An 11,336-nucleotide genomic window follows, 5' to 3' on the forward strand; every position below is an offset into this window, starting at 1 on the left:
TAGGGAGGACGGTTGTCCTTTGTCGGCAAAACCAGGCGGCGGTGAATGTTCATGAATTGTTTCTGTCATGGTCTCGTTCTCAGCTTGTAACTCTCGTAGTCCCCACAATCGGCGCCAAATGTTACGCCCAGATTCCTTCGGGAGCTTGAACAGGCTTCGGCTGCCTTGAAGGTGGCTTTGGCTGTACCTGAAAGTGAAGAGAATGCGAGGGTTTGTACCCCCGATTCACCTCCGGGGGTTTGTACAGGATCTAGTCAGCTTAGAAGTATAGCTGTGGTGTCGAGCCGTCAGGTAGAACGGAACCCGTCCTAGTAAGGAATTAAAGAATATAAAATGCGAATTATGTGTGATTGAATGAAATGAATAAGTAATAAAGTATTTTGTCCTAAGTGACGTGTTGATTGATAATGAGAATAAGAAGCGTAATCGAAACGCTGAGCGTCGGGCCGTCAGGCTGAACGTGACCCGGTACGCATAAAAGAGGATAAAGATTAAAGAGGGAATGATTCTATGATCAGACTTGAGTCGTTATGTGATTATATATTTGAGATTCTTGTCTGTGTGCATGGCTATATGATCTGTGACAATTTTTGTGAATTTTAAAGGAATTACGTGATTTAAATAAAGGTTTAATTAACCTTCGTGCATTTTTATAAAATCATTTGAGTAAGATAAAAACATGGGATTTGTTCTGTGATCTTCGAAGTGGTCCTAGAGAATTTTAAAAATGATGAGTGAATTTGATTGTTGATCTTTGCATTTTTAAATTAATTTTATGTGAAAAATGTTATTATTAAAGCAAGTTTGTGAAATTCATATAAAATCAACCGTTCGCTCAAAATCTTATTATGAGTAATGGTTAAAAAGCTAATTTCGAGGCCTACGTATTAAAAATGTCATTTTCAATAATTCTCGACTTCCTGAGAGAGATATATTTTATATTTAATCCTTGTTTTATTTTAGTAAAAAGATGGGACAAGTAAGAGTGAAAAAGGAATTAGAAGATTACCAAATTGCCCTTGTTTTTGAGTGATATATAAACTCACTCCCTTTCTTTCTTCTTCTTCTTGCTCCCGTGCTTTCACTTTCTCTCTTCTCTCTTTTCTCTCCTTCTCACTCGAACACTCTCTCTCGGCTTTCTTCAATCTCTCTCGGTATACCTCTCTTTTCTTTGATCAAACTCACCAATCATCCCTAAATCTTCTTGCTAAACACTTATATGTAGGAAGAAGTGTGTGCATGTGTGTATACCCACTTGCATGTCGATGTGTGTGTGATGTACGTGCTCGGTGTGTGTGTGTTCACCCGAGAACCACTTGGTTCTTGTTATTATTGTTGATGACATCTTGTTTAAGCTTGATTCTTTGTAAACACATGATAGAGAAGATGTGCGTGTTAGTTATTTTGCGTAATTGATGGAAATCGGGGGTTTCGTGGTTGGACACCCTCGAATGAAGGCACCACCGAGATGCCACCACCACCGGTGATGAACTCTGGTGAACCGGTGGTGAGCCATGATGTTAAAAACTGAGCTCTACTATACCAAACACTTATTTCGATTATTGCATGTGTCATTCGTGAAAAACCCAAATGGTTTTCATCTTTGAAGATATTGATTTGAGTTAACTTGTTTAAAGTGATTATGGATTGTTATTAGATTAAAAAGGAATGAAATTGTTGTTGCATGCTAAGTTTAGGTTCAGATTTTATGCTAATAAGAAGAGGACTTTGATTTTTGTGAGTTAATCTTGGTAAATACTAAGTTTATATGGCCTAAAAGTGATTGCATGTTAGTTTTAAAGAAGATCAAGATATGCATGTCATTGATTTGTCCTTGAGATATAAATTTGAGTTTTTGCCGAATGGGAATTGAGTTAAAAAGGGATTAATTTGATGAATAAGTGGATGCATGTTGTGATTTAGGTGAAATTCGAATTCTTGGATTGTGTTAAGAAATTTAGTTGGTTTAATTGAAGTAATGATAAGTTGAAATTGAATTGCATGCGAGCATATATGTATGTTTTGGTTCGAATGGTTGTTGATAAAGAAAAGGGTGTTAGTTTAAAAGTTGGATTATGCTAAGAATAAGGATGCATGGTGTAATTTTGAGAAATTTGATTGTATATATATGATTATGGTTCGAATTTTTATGATTAAAAGAAAGGAGAATGATTCTTTAATGGTTTTGAATGAGTTATGTGTTTATGTGAATTAAAGTGCGTATTTGGTTGATTTTGTGTGATAAGGCCGAATAGGCCATAGGGATTAAAAGTCAAAAACTTGGTTTTGATGATCAAAAGGATGATTGAAGGTGTATAAGTGAATATCTGTGAATTTGTTTGCTTGATTGTAGTATGTGGTTAAAATTAAAGAACAAAAAAAAGGGAACTATGTTGATTGATTTTAAAAGATATAAGTGATAGTTATGGACGTAAATGTTTGGTTGTGAATAAATCTTATACTCGTAAGAGTTGTAATAGTGTGATTTGAGAAATAGCTAAGAATAAGCAAGTGTGCTTCGATTGTTAAGTATATAAGGATATAAAAGTTACAAAAAAGAGATATGCTATGTGCTATGTGCTTATATGTATAAGCTATATTCGTATGCTCGAGTCAAGGATATAATCGAGTTATCATATAGAGTGATCGTTCCGGGAACGAGAGTTGAGAATCTAATTAAGGTTTTGGTTTTATTGTTGATTCGGAGCGTGAGGGCATTTAGACTAGGAAAGGAAAGGATTTACTAGGTGGCAGCAGTTCAACCTTCAAGAAAGCAAATTTAGGCAAGTAACTCTGATTACTTGTGTAAATGGATATAAAGAGAATGTTGTTCATACCATGTAGAGATTGAATTGTTTAAGTATGAAACCCTTGCTTTATGAAACCCTGATATTGATTTAAAGTACCCTTGTTCTTGATAATCTGTTATTGATAAGCCTATTGATTTCACCCTTTGATAATCTGTCCTTTCTATTCAAGTTACCTATTAAGCCATGAATTATATTGAACCTTTTGATTATCCTTGTTAACCCTGTTTAATGATACCCTATTTCTCTTGATCACCCTATTGATCCCTAAACCAATGTTGATCCTTCTAATTTAGTGCTTTGTTATCCCTGATACATAATTCTTATGAATTGTTCCTTGCATATCTTTGAATCACTCCCTGAACTTTGTTTCCTTAAGATCTGAATTAAGAATGAGTTTCGACTTGAAAGAGTCCGAATGATTTCAAATGCTTGGTAATGATAAAATGGATTTTTGAAAACCTACTTGTTTTTCCAACTCAAGGTTTTCCAAATAAATACCTGATGGATTGGATTGGGACGTAAGAGGCTAGTGGGACTAGTCCAGTCATGGTAAGAGGCTAGCGGGGCTAGTCCAACTTAAGGCTGAAATTATGCCGATTGTTACCTTAATGACCGGATGGAGGTCGGTACGGGCTGATCACCCGTACATAATGAAATGGAAAGAAAAGTAATCCAATCAAGGGTTCGAATTGATTATTTAAAAAGGGAACTGAAACTTTTGTTCAGTAAATTGATTTTTGGAAATGAAAATGGTTTATAATGCTTTGAAAAGAGTTGATTATGTTATTATGGAGCTTAAAGCTCGAGAACCCTGATTCTTGAAATTGTTGATCATATGATTGATTCTATATCTTGAAATACTGTTGCTTTCCTCTATTGAAAGATCTATTCTGATGCTTTAATGATTTGTGATGAATGTCGGCTTTCGTCCTGCTTTGAGCCTTGTTCCTTGAAAGCCCCATACTTTTCTTCAGAAACCTTTCCTTAACCCAAAAGATGGAAATCTGCCACCTAGATCAAATAAAGTAGAATGCCCTGAGTTGGTAAAGCATATTGTGATTTGATATTGTAGAACTGCTATAAAGTTACTTGCTGGGTTTTATACTCATTTGTTTTGTTTTAATCTAACCATGGCAGTTAAGCAAGAAGATGGCCAGGCTTAGGCGCGCTGCTCGTAAGAGCGTACCTGGTGGTCCCTACCGTGTTGAGGGCTTCCGGTTACGAGAGCAGGTAGTGGTAATTATGAGTGAGCTCGCGCCTAGAAAGATGTGTATAAAGATACAATGGGTTATCTGTCGGTTCCCAGCCAGAATTGATATTGGTTATTTAATAATATTTTGGGCCTGTAAGTTATATTTTGTGATTGGTAGTTGTAATCTTGTCTCATACTTTATCCTGTTGATCCTGTTAGTAGTTAATCCGGGTTTATGTATATTTAATTATTAGATTAGAGGTGTGTGAGTCCTCATTTCCTAACCCCGAGATTGAGGGCGTCATAAGTTGGTATCAGAGCTACAGGATCTAGTCCCTGAGACAAGTTAGGAATAAAAAGGGGTATTTTGGGAATATACCTATATCGCGAGAGAGTTCGGCTCATATAGAGTTGAGTTAGACTATTAGGTGTAGTTTAAGGAAAGTGTTGATTGGTAAAGCGGAAACTAGAGTTAGGGTGTGAGTTAGATGGAAGCTTTATTTAACCCTAACATTATTTATTGGTTGCTGTTTTATGTTTTCTCTCAGGATTCTAGTAGTGGTATTGACTCAGACTCAGAGACTAGTTTGACTGGTACCCCTGTAGACCCCATTCCACCCTCTCCAGAGGAGCCTGTGTATATTAGTTCAGACCCAGAGGAGGACCCTTCTGAGAGTAGTGAGATTCCCATGCAGATTTCACCCTTGAGGCCAGATTCACAGACCCCTGCCCCTGAGCCAGAGTCCGAGATGCCTAAGACTGTTCCTGTCAGTGTTGGTGGCAAGTTAGCCCAGGATCGAGACTTTGTGTACTCCCGCATTCCTGAGTTGGGAGCTTTGATGGATAGACTAGCCAGAGAGTCTAGGCAGAGTGTTTCTGTTATGGATGATGAGTGGCAAGTTCGGGTGAAGATGGTGGAGCAGGTTGCTAGGAGGAGATTGGATGAGGGACCATCCATTAGTGATGCTGATGCTGAGGCCCGGAGGCTGCATAAGATCATTCGCTGGATGTTGGTTGTGTTGAGAGAGATTCTAGATGATTAGACGGGACTGTTGGTTGAGCCCGTAGATTGTTGTTTTCAGCGCCGGTAGGCTTTGGGATACTTGGTCAGATGCCGGGATCCCTTTTTCATTTATCTTGTTTTATTTAGATCAGTGTTGTAGTAGTAGTAGTAGTTGGAAGTTAGGGGTAGATAGGGGGGATGTTTTCCAGTTTTTCCTCTGTTTAACCCTGCTATTTATTGTACCTTATCTCAGAACTTATGATAACCAGAATTATCTCTATGTACCCTTTGCCTAAATAAATCCATTGTTTTGCTTTCCATTGTGCACCTTGATTATCTTATAAATTGTTCTCAATACCATATTTTTGTATAACCATGTTTAAAGATCATAAAACCCTGTTTTGTGCCATGATTAAACAACATTGATATGAGAATTATGTAGTAATAAGGATTGCATGTGCAAAATTAGGTAAAAACTTAAAACCCACAAAAGAGTTTTCATAGAAACTGTTGTTATATATATGCCATGCCATCGTATTGCTAAATAATTGCTCAATCAGGTTTGTAAGAAATGGCCAACTCACCAGATCACCAAGAAGAAGAAATCCCCACCCAAGACCTAGAAATAAACCCAGAAACCACTATGATGAGCAGACTTGCTCAGCTTTTGCAACAACCTGTGGCCCCTAAAGTTGGAAACTTTAAGCACTTTCAATCTATTCATCCCCCAGAGTTCTTAGGTTTACCAGACCCAATTAAAGCGCAGTCGTGGTTGAGAGAAATGGAAAAAGCCTTTGAGTTATCAGAAGTTAATGATGACAAGAAAGCTCAGTACGCAAGTTATTATCTGAAAGATGAAGCAAGTTTCTGGTGGGAGTCTTCTAAGGCGTTGTTGGAAGGCAAAGACTTATCTTGGGAGAAGTTCACCGAGATGTTTCTGGAAAAGTATTTGCCAAGCTATATGTAAGATCAGTTGGAAATGATATTTCTGGATCTTAGGCAGGAGGAAATGTCAGTAGCGGAATATGAAGTGAAGTTTTCAGAATTGTCAAGATTCGTACCTGAGTACGTGGATACGGAAGCGAAGAAGGCTAAGAGGTTCCAACAGGGACTTAAGCCATGGATTAGGAGTCAAATAGCAATGTTGGAGATTAAGAATTATGCTGCTTTGGTTCAGAAAGCAATGATAGTGGAAGGTGAGCGGGAAGCTGCCCTAAGAGAAAATGAAGGAAGAAAGAGGAAGTTTGAAAGCTCTGAGCAAGAGCAAGGAAGCTCAAATTTCAGAGGGAAGTTTGGGAAGAATGGTGGAAGTCAAAACCAAAAGTTCCAGAAGTTTAGACCCGGTAATGGAGCTCAGAACAACCGTTTCCAGAAAGCTGGACAACCGGGGAAGGATAGCAGACCCCAGATGCAAGAATGCAGGAACTGTGGAAAGAGACACCCGGGGAGGTGTAATAAGCTGGATATAACGTGTTTTTAGTGCAACCAGAAGGGACATTATTCTTCAGAGTGTCCAAATGGAGTAAGGAAGCCTGATTCGACATGTTTCAAGTGTGGCAAAGTGGGCCATATGGCCAGGAATTGCAAGGAGCCTGTGCAGAAGGCTAATGTTCTCAGAATTGCTGGACCGCCGTCACTCCCAGCACCATCAGCTCAACCGAGAGCTAGAACCTTTAACATGACAATGAAAGATGCGGTGCAAGAGGTGGACGTGGTAGCAGGTATGCTTGTTATAAACTCAGTAGAAGTAAAAGTTTTGATGGATTCTGGAGCAACTAGATCTTTTATCTCTGAAAGTATTCTTGATAAGTTAAATTGTGTTGCGTACCCTCTAGAGCCTAATATGATTATAGAGGTAGCAAATCAAGAGAAAGTTGTTGTTAATAAGATTTGTCCTGATTGTGATGTGTCTATAGAAGGTCGGCACTTTTCTGCTGACTTAATTCCCTTTAAGTTAGGAGAATTTGAGGTTATACTAGGAATGGATTGGTTGTGAAACCATGAGGCGCAAATAGAATGTAAAAGTAAGAAGGTGAAGTTAAGAACCAAGGATGGTGAGGAAGTGATATTTAAAGGAAAGAGGCAAGAGAAGAAATTTCTAACGGCTATTGAGGCAAGAAGATTAATACGTCAAGGATGCGAAGTTTATTTGGCTCATGTCGTGGATGTGGAGAAAGAATATGTGAAGATCGAGGATATTCCGGTAGTAAGAGATTTTCCAGATGTGTTTCCTGATGAATTGCCTGGACTACCTCCAGATAGAGAGATCGAGTTTACGATTGACTTGGCTCTTGGTACGGAACCAGTGTCGAAAGCTCCCTATCACATGGCGCCGGTCGAAATGAAGGAATTGGCAGCTCAGTTGCAAGAGTTGTTGGACAAAGGAGTAATTTGACCGATTGTATCCCCGTGGGGCGCACTGGTGTTATTTGTAAAGAAAAAGGATGGAAGTATGAGGTTGTGCATAGATTACCGTGAACTGAATAAGTCGACGATCAAGAATAAGTATCCTCTACCGCGGATCGATGACTTGTTTGACCAGTTAAAAGGAGCTTCGTGTTTTTCAAAGATTGATTTAAGATCTGGGTATCATCAGTTAAAGATCAAAGTGGAAGATATACCCAAGACAGCGTTCCGAACGAGATACGGACACTATGAATTTTTGGTAATGGCATTTGGCTTGACGAATACGCCAGCTGCATTTATGGATCTTATGAACAGAGTATTCAAGCAGTATTTGGATAAGTTTGTTATTGTGTTTATCGACGATATACTGATTTACTCAAAGACGGAAGAAGATCATAAGAAGCATTTGAGGATTTCCTTGGAAATTTTGCGAAAAGAGAAACTGTATGCTAAGTTTTCAAAGTGTGAATTTTGGCTAAAGGAAGTGCAATTTCTTGGTCATGTAGTCAATAAAGAAGGAATTAAAGTGGTCCCAGCCAAGATAGAAGCTATAATGAATTGGGAAAGACCCAAGAATCCAACGGAAGTCAGAAGTTTTCTGGGATTAGCCGGATACTATAGAAGATTTGTGAAAGATTTCTCAAAGATTGCCGTTCCGTTGACAAAACTGACGAGAAAAAACGAGAAGTTTGTTTGAACAGAAAGGTGCGAGGAAAGTTTTCAAGAGTTAAAGAAGAGATTGGTAACTGCCCCAGTGTTGGTATTACCAGATGACAAAGGTAATAGCATATGCGTCAAGGCAACTCAAGCCGCACGAGCAAAAGTATCCAACGCACGATTTGGAATTGGCAGCAATTGTGTTTTCCCTTAAGATTTGGAGGCATTATCTGTACGGGGAAAAGTGCGAGATTTATACGGATCATAAAAGTTTAAAGTATATCTTTACTCAGAAAGAATTGAATATGCGACAAAGAAGGTGGTTGGAATTGATTAAAGACTATGATTATGCGATAAACTATCATCCTGGAAAGGCAAATGTGGTAGCTGATGCTTTAAGTCAAAAAGAAAGGTTGAATATGTTAACATCATCGGAAGAATTAATCAAGGACTTTTACAAGATGGAAATAGAGGTGCAGACTCCAGAATATGGAGGTGAAGCTATATATGCAATGCTGTTTCAACCCGAGATTTTGGAAAAGATTTGATGCTGTGAAGAGCAAGTGATGAATCACGAAAAGGATAAGTTGACGGGAGAAGAAATTAAAGCTCAAAAGGATGGAAAAGGGATATACCGTGTTAACTCACGTATTTGGATACCTAATGTCGTGGAACTAAAGCACGAGATTTTGCAAGAAGCGCATAACTCAAGATTTTCAATTCACCTTGGAAGTACAAAGATGTACCAGGATTTAATAGAAAATTATTGGTGGCCAAACATGAAAAAGGAAATTGCGGAATGGATAAGTAAATGTTACACGTGCCAAAGAGTTAAAGCAGAACATCAAATGCCAAGTGGATTGCTTCAGCCACTGGACATACCCGAATGGAAATGGGAACATATAGCGATGGATTTCGTGGTAGGATTACCTAAAACCAAGTCAAATCACGATGCGATTTGGGTGGTAATCGATCGGTTGACAAAGTCAGCACATTTCTTGCCGATAAACGAAAGGTTTTCATTAGAGAAGTTGGTCAAATTATATCTGGATGAGATCGTGATGCGTCATGGAGTTCCTGTATCTATCGTGTCTGATAGAGATCCAAGGTTTAATTCGAGATTTTGGCGACAATTCCATGATCATTTGGGAACGAAATTGAAAATGAGTATGGCATATCATCCGCAGACAGACGGACAAAGTGAAAGGACAATCCAGACGATTGAAGACATGTTGCGAACCTGTGCAATAGATTTCAAAGGACAGTTATCACGCGAGTATTGGCATGCCGCCTTATGAAGCGTTGTATGGAAGAAAGTGTAGATCCCCTACTTATTGGGACGATGTTGGTGAGCGCAAGTTAATTGGCCCAGAGTTAGTTCAGCAAACGAAGGAAAAGGTTGAAATGATTCGAAAGAGATTAATTGCAGCTCAAGATCGACAGGCAAAGTACGCAATTCAAGAACGGAAAGATGTGCAATTCGAAACTAGAGACAAAGTCTTATTAAAGATATCTCCTTGGAAAGGTTTAACTTGCTTCGTAAAGAAAGGAAAGCTGAGTCCAAGGTACATTGGACCATTTGAAGTATTATGATAAGTTGGGAAAGTGGCATATGAATTGGCGCTACCACCGCAAATGCAACATCTGCACAATGTGTTTCATGTATCTCTTCTAAAGAAGTATAATGCTGATACGAGCCATGTGATTGAGTTGGAACCAGTGGAAATCCAACCAGATTTATCCTATGTGGAACAGCCAGTGCGAATTTTGGATCGAAAAGAAAGGACGCTTAGGAATAAAGTTGTACCTCTAGTTAGAGTGTTATGGAGAAATCCATTAGTCAAAGAATCGACTTGGGAATTAGAAAGCAAAATGAAAGAAAAGTATCCCCATCTATTTGCTTGGATTAGATTCTGGGGACAGAATCATTTTAAGGAGGGTAGATTGTGACGACTGAGAATTTTGCGACGTAATTAAGTCAATAAAGTATGTGTTATGTGATGTGATTATAACTATGTGATTAAGTGCTGATTAATTGTCTTTTATGTACACTAGAGTTTAGGAGCGTGGATATAAACGTTCCAATTTAAAGAGTCAGCTTAGAAGTATAGCTGTGATGTTGGGCCGTCAGGTAGAACGGAACCCGTCCTAGTAAGGAATTAAAGAATATAAAATGTGAATTATGTGTAATTGAATGAAATGAATGAGTAATAAAGTATTTTGTCCTAAGTGACGTGTTGATTGATAATGAGAATAAGAAGCGTAATCGAAACGCTGAGCGTCGGGCTGTTAGGCTGAACGTGACCCGGTACGCGTAAAAGAGGATAAAGATTAAAGAGGGATAGATTCTATGATCAGACTTGAGTCTTTATATGATTATATATGTGAGATTGTTGTCTGTGTGCATGGCTATGTGATATGTGATAGTTTTTGTGAAATTTAAAGGAATTACGTGATTTAAATAAAGGTTTAATTAACCTTCGTGCATTTTTATAAAATCATTCGAGTAAGATAAAAACATGGGATATATTATGTGATCTTCGTAGTGGTCCTAGAGACTTTTTAAAAATAATGAGTGAATTTGATTGTTGATCTTTGCATTTTTAAATTGATTTTATGTGAAAAATGTTATTATTAAAGCAAGTTTGCGAAATTCATATAAAATCAACCGTTCGCTCAAAATCTTATTATGAGTAATGGTTAAAAAGCTAATTTTGAGGCCTACGTATTAAAAATGTCATTTTCAATAATTCTCAACTTTCCGAGAGAGATATATAAAATATTTAATCCTTGTTTTATTTTAGTAAAAGGATGGGACAAGTAAGAGTGAAAAAGGAATTAGAAGATTACCAAATTGCCCTTGTTTTTGAGTGATATATAAACTCAATCCCTTTCTTTCTTCTTCTTCTTGCTCCCGTGCTTTCACTTTCTCTCTTCTCTCTTTTCTCTCCTTCTCACTCGAACACTCTCTCTCGGCTTTCTTCAATCTCTTTCGGTATACCTCTCTTTTCTTTGATCAAACTCACCAATAATCCCTAAATCTTCTTGCTAAACACTTATATGTAGGTAGAAGTGTGTGCATGTGTGTATACCCACTTGCATGTCGATGTGTGTGCTCGGTGTGTGCTCGGTGTGTGTGTGTTCACCCGAGAACCACTTGGTTCTTGTTATTGTTGTTGATGACATCTTGTTTAAGCTTGATTCTTTGTAAACAAATGATAGAGAAGATGTGCATGTTAGTTATTTTGCGTAATTGATGGGAATCGGG

The sequence above is a fragment of the Apium graveolens genome, chromosome 9 (assembly GCF_009905375.1).
Source record: "Apium graveolens cultivar Ventura chromosome 9, ASM990537v1, whole genome shotgun sequence".
Lineage (NCBI taxonomy): Eukaryota > Viridiplantae > Streptophyta > Magnoliopsida > Apiales > Apiaceae > Apium > Apium graveolens.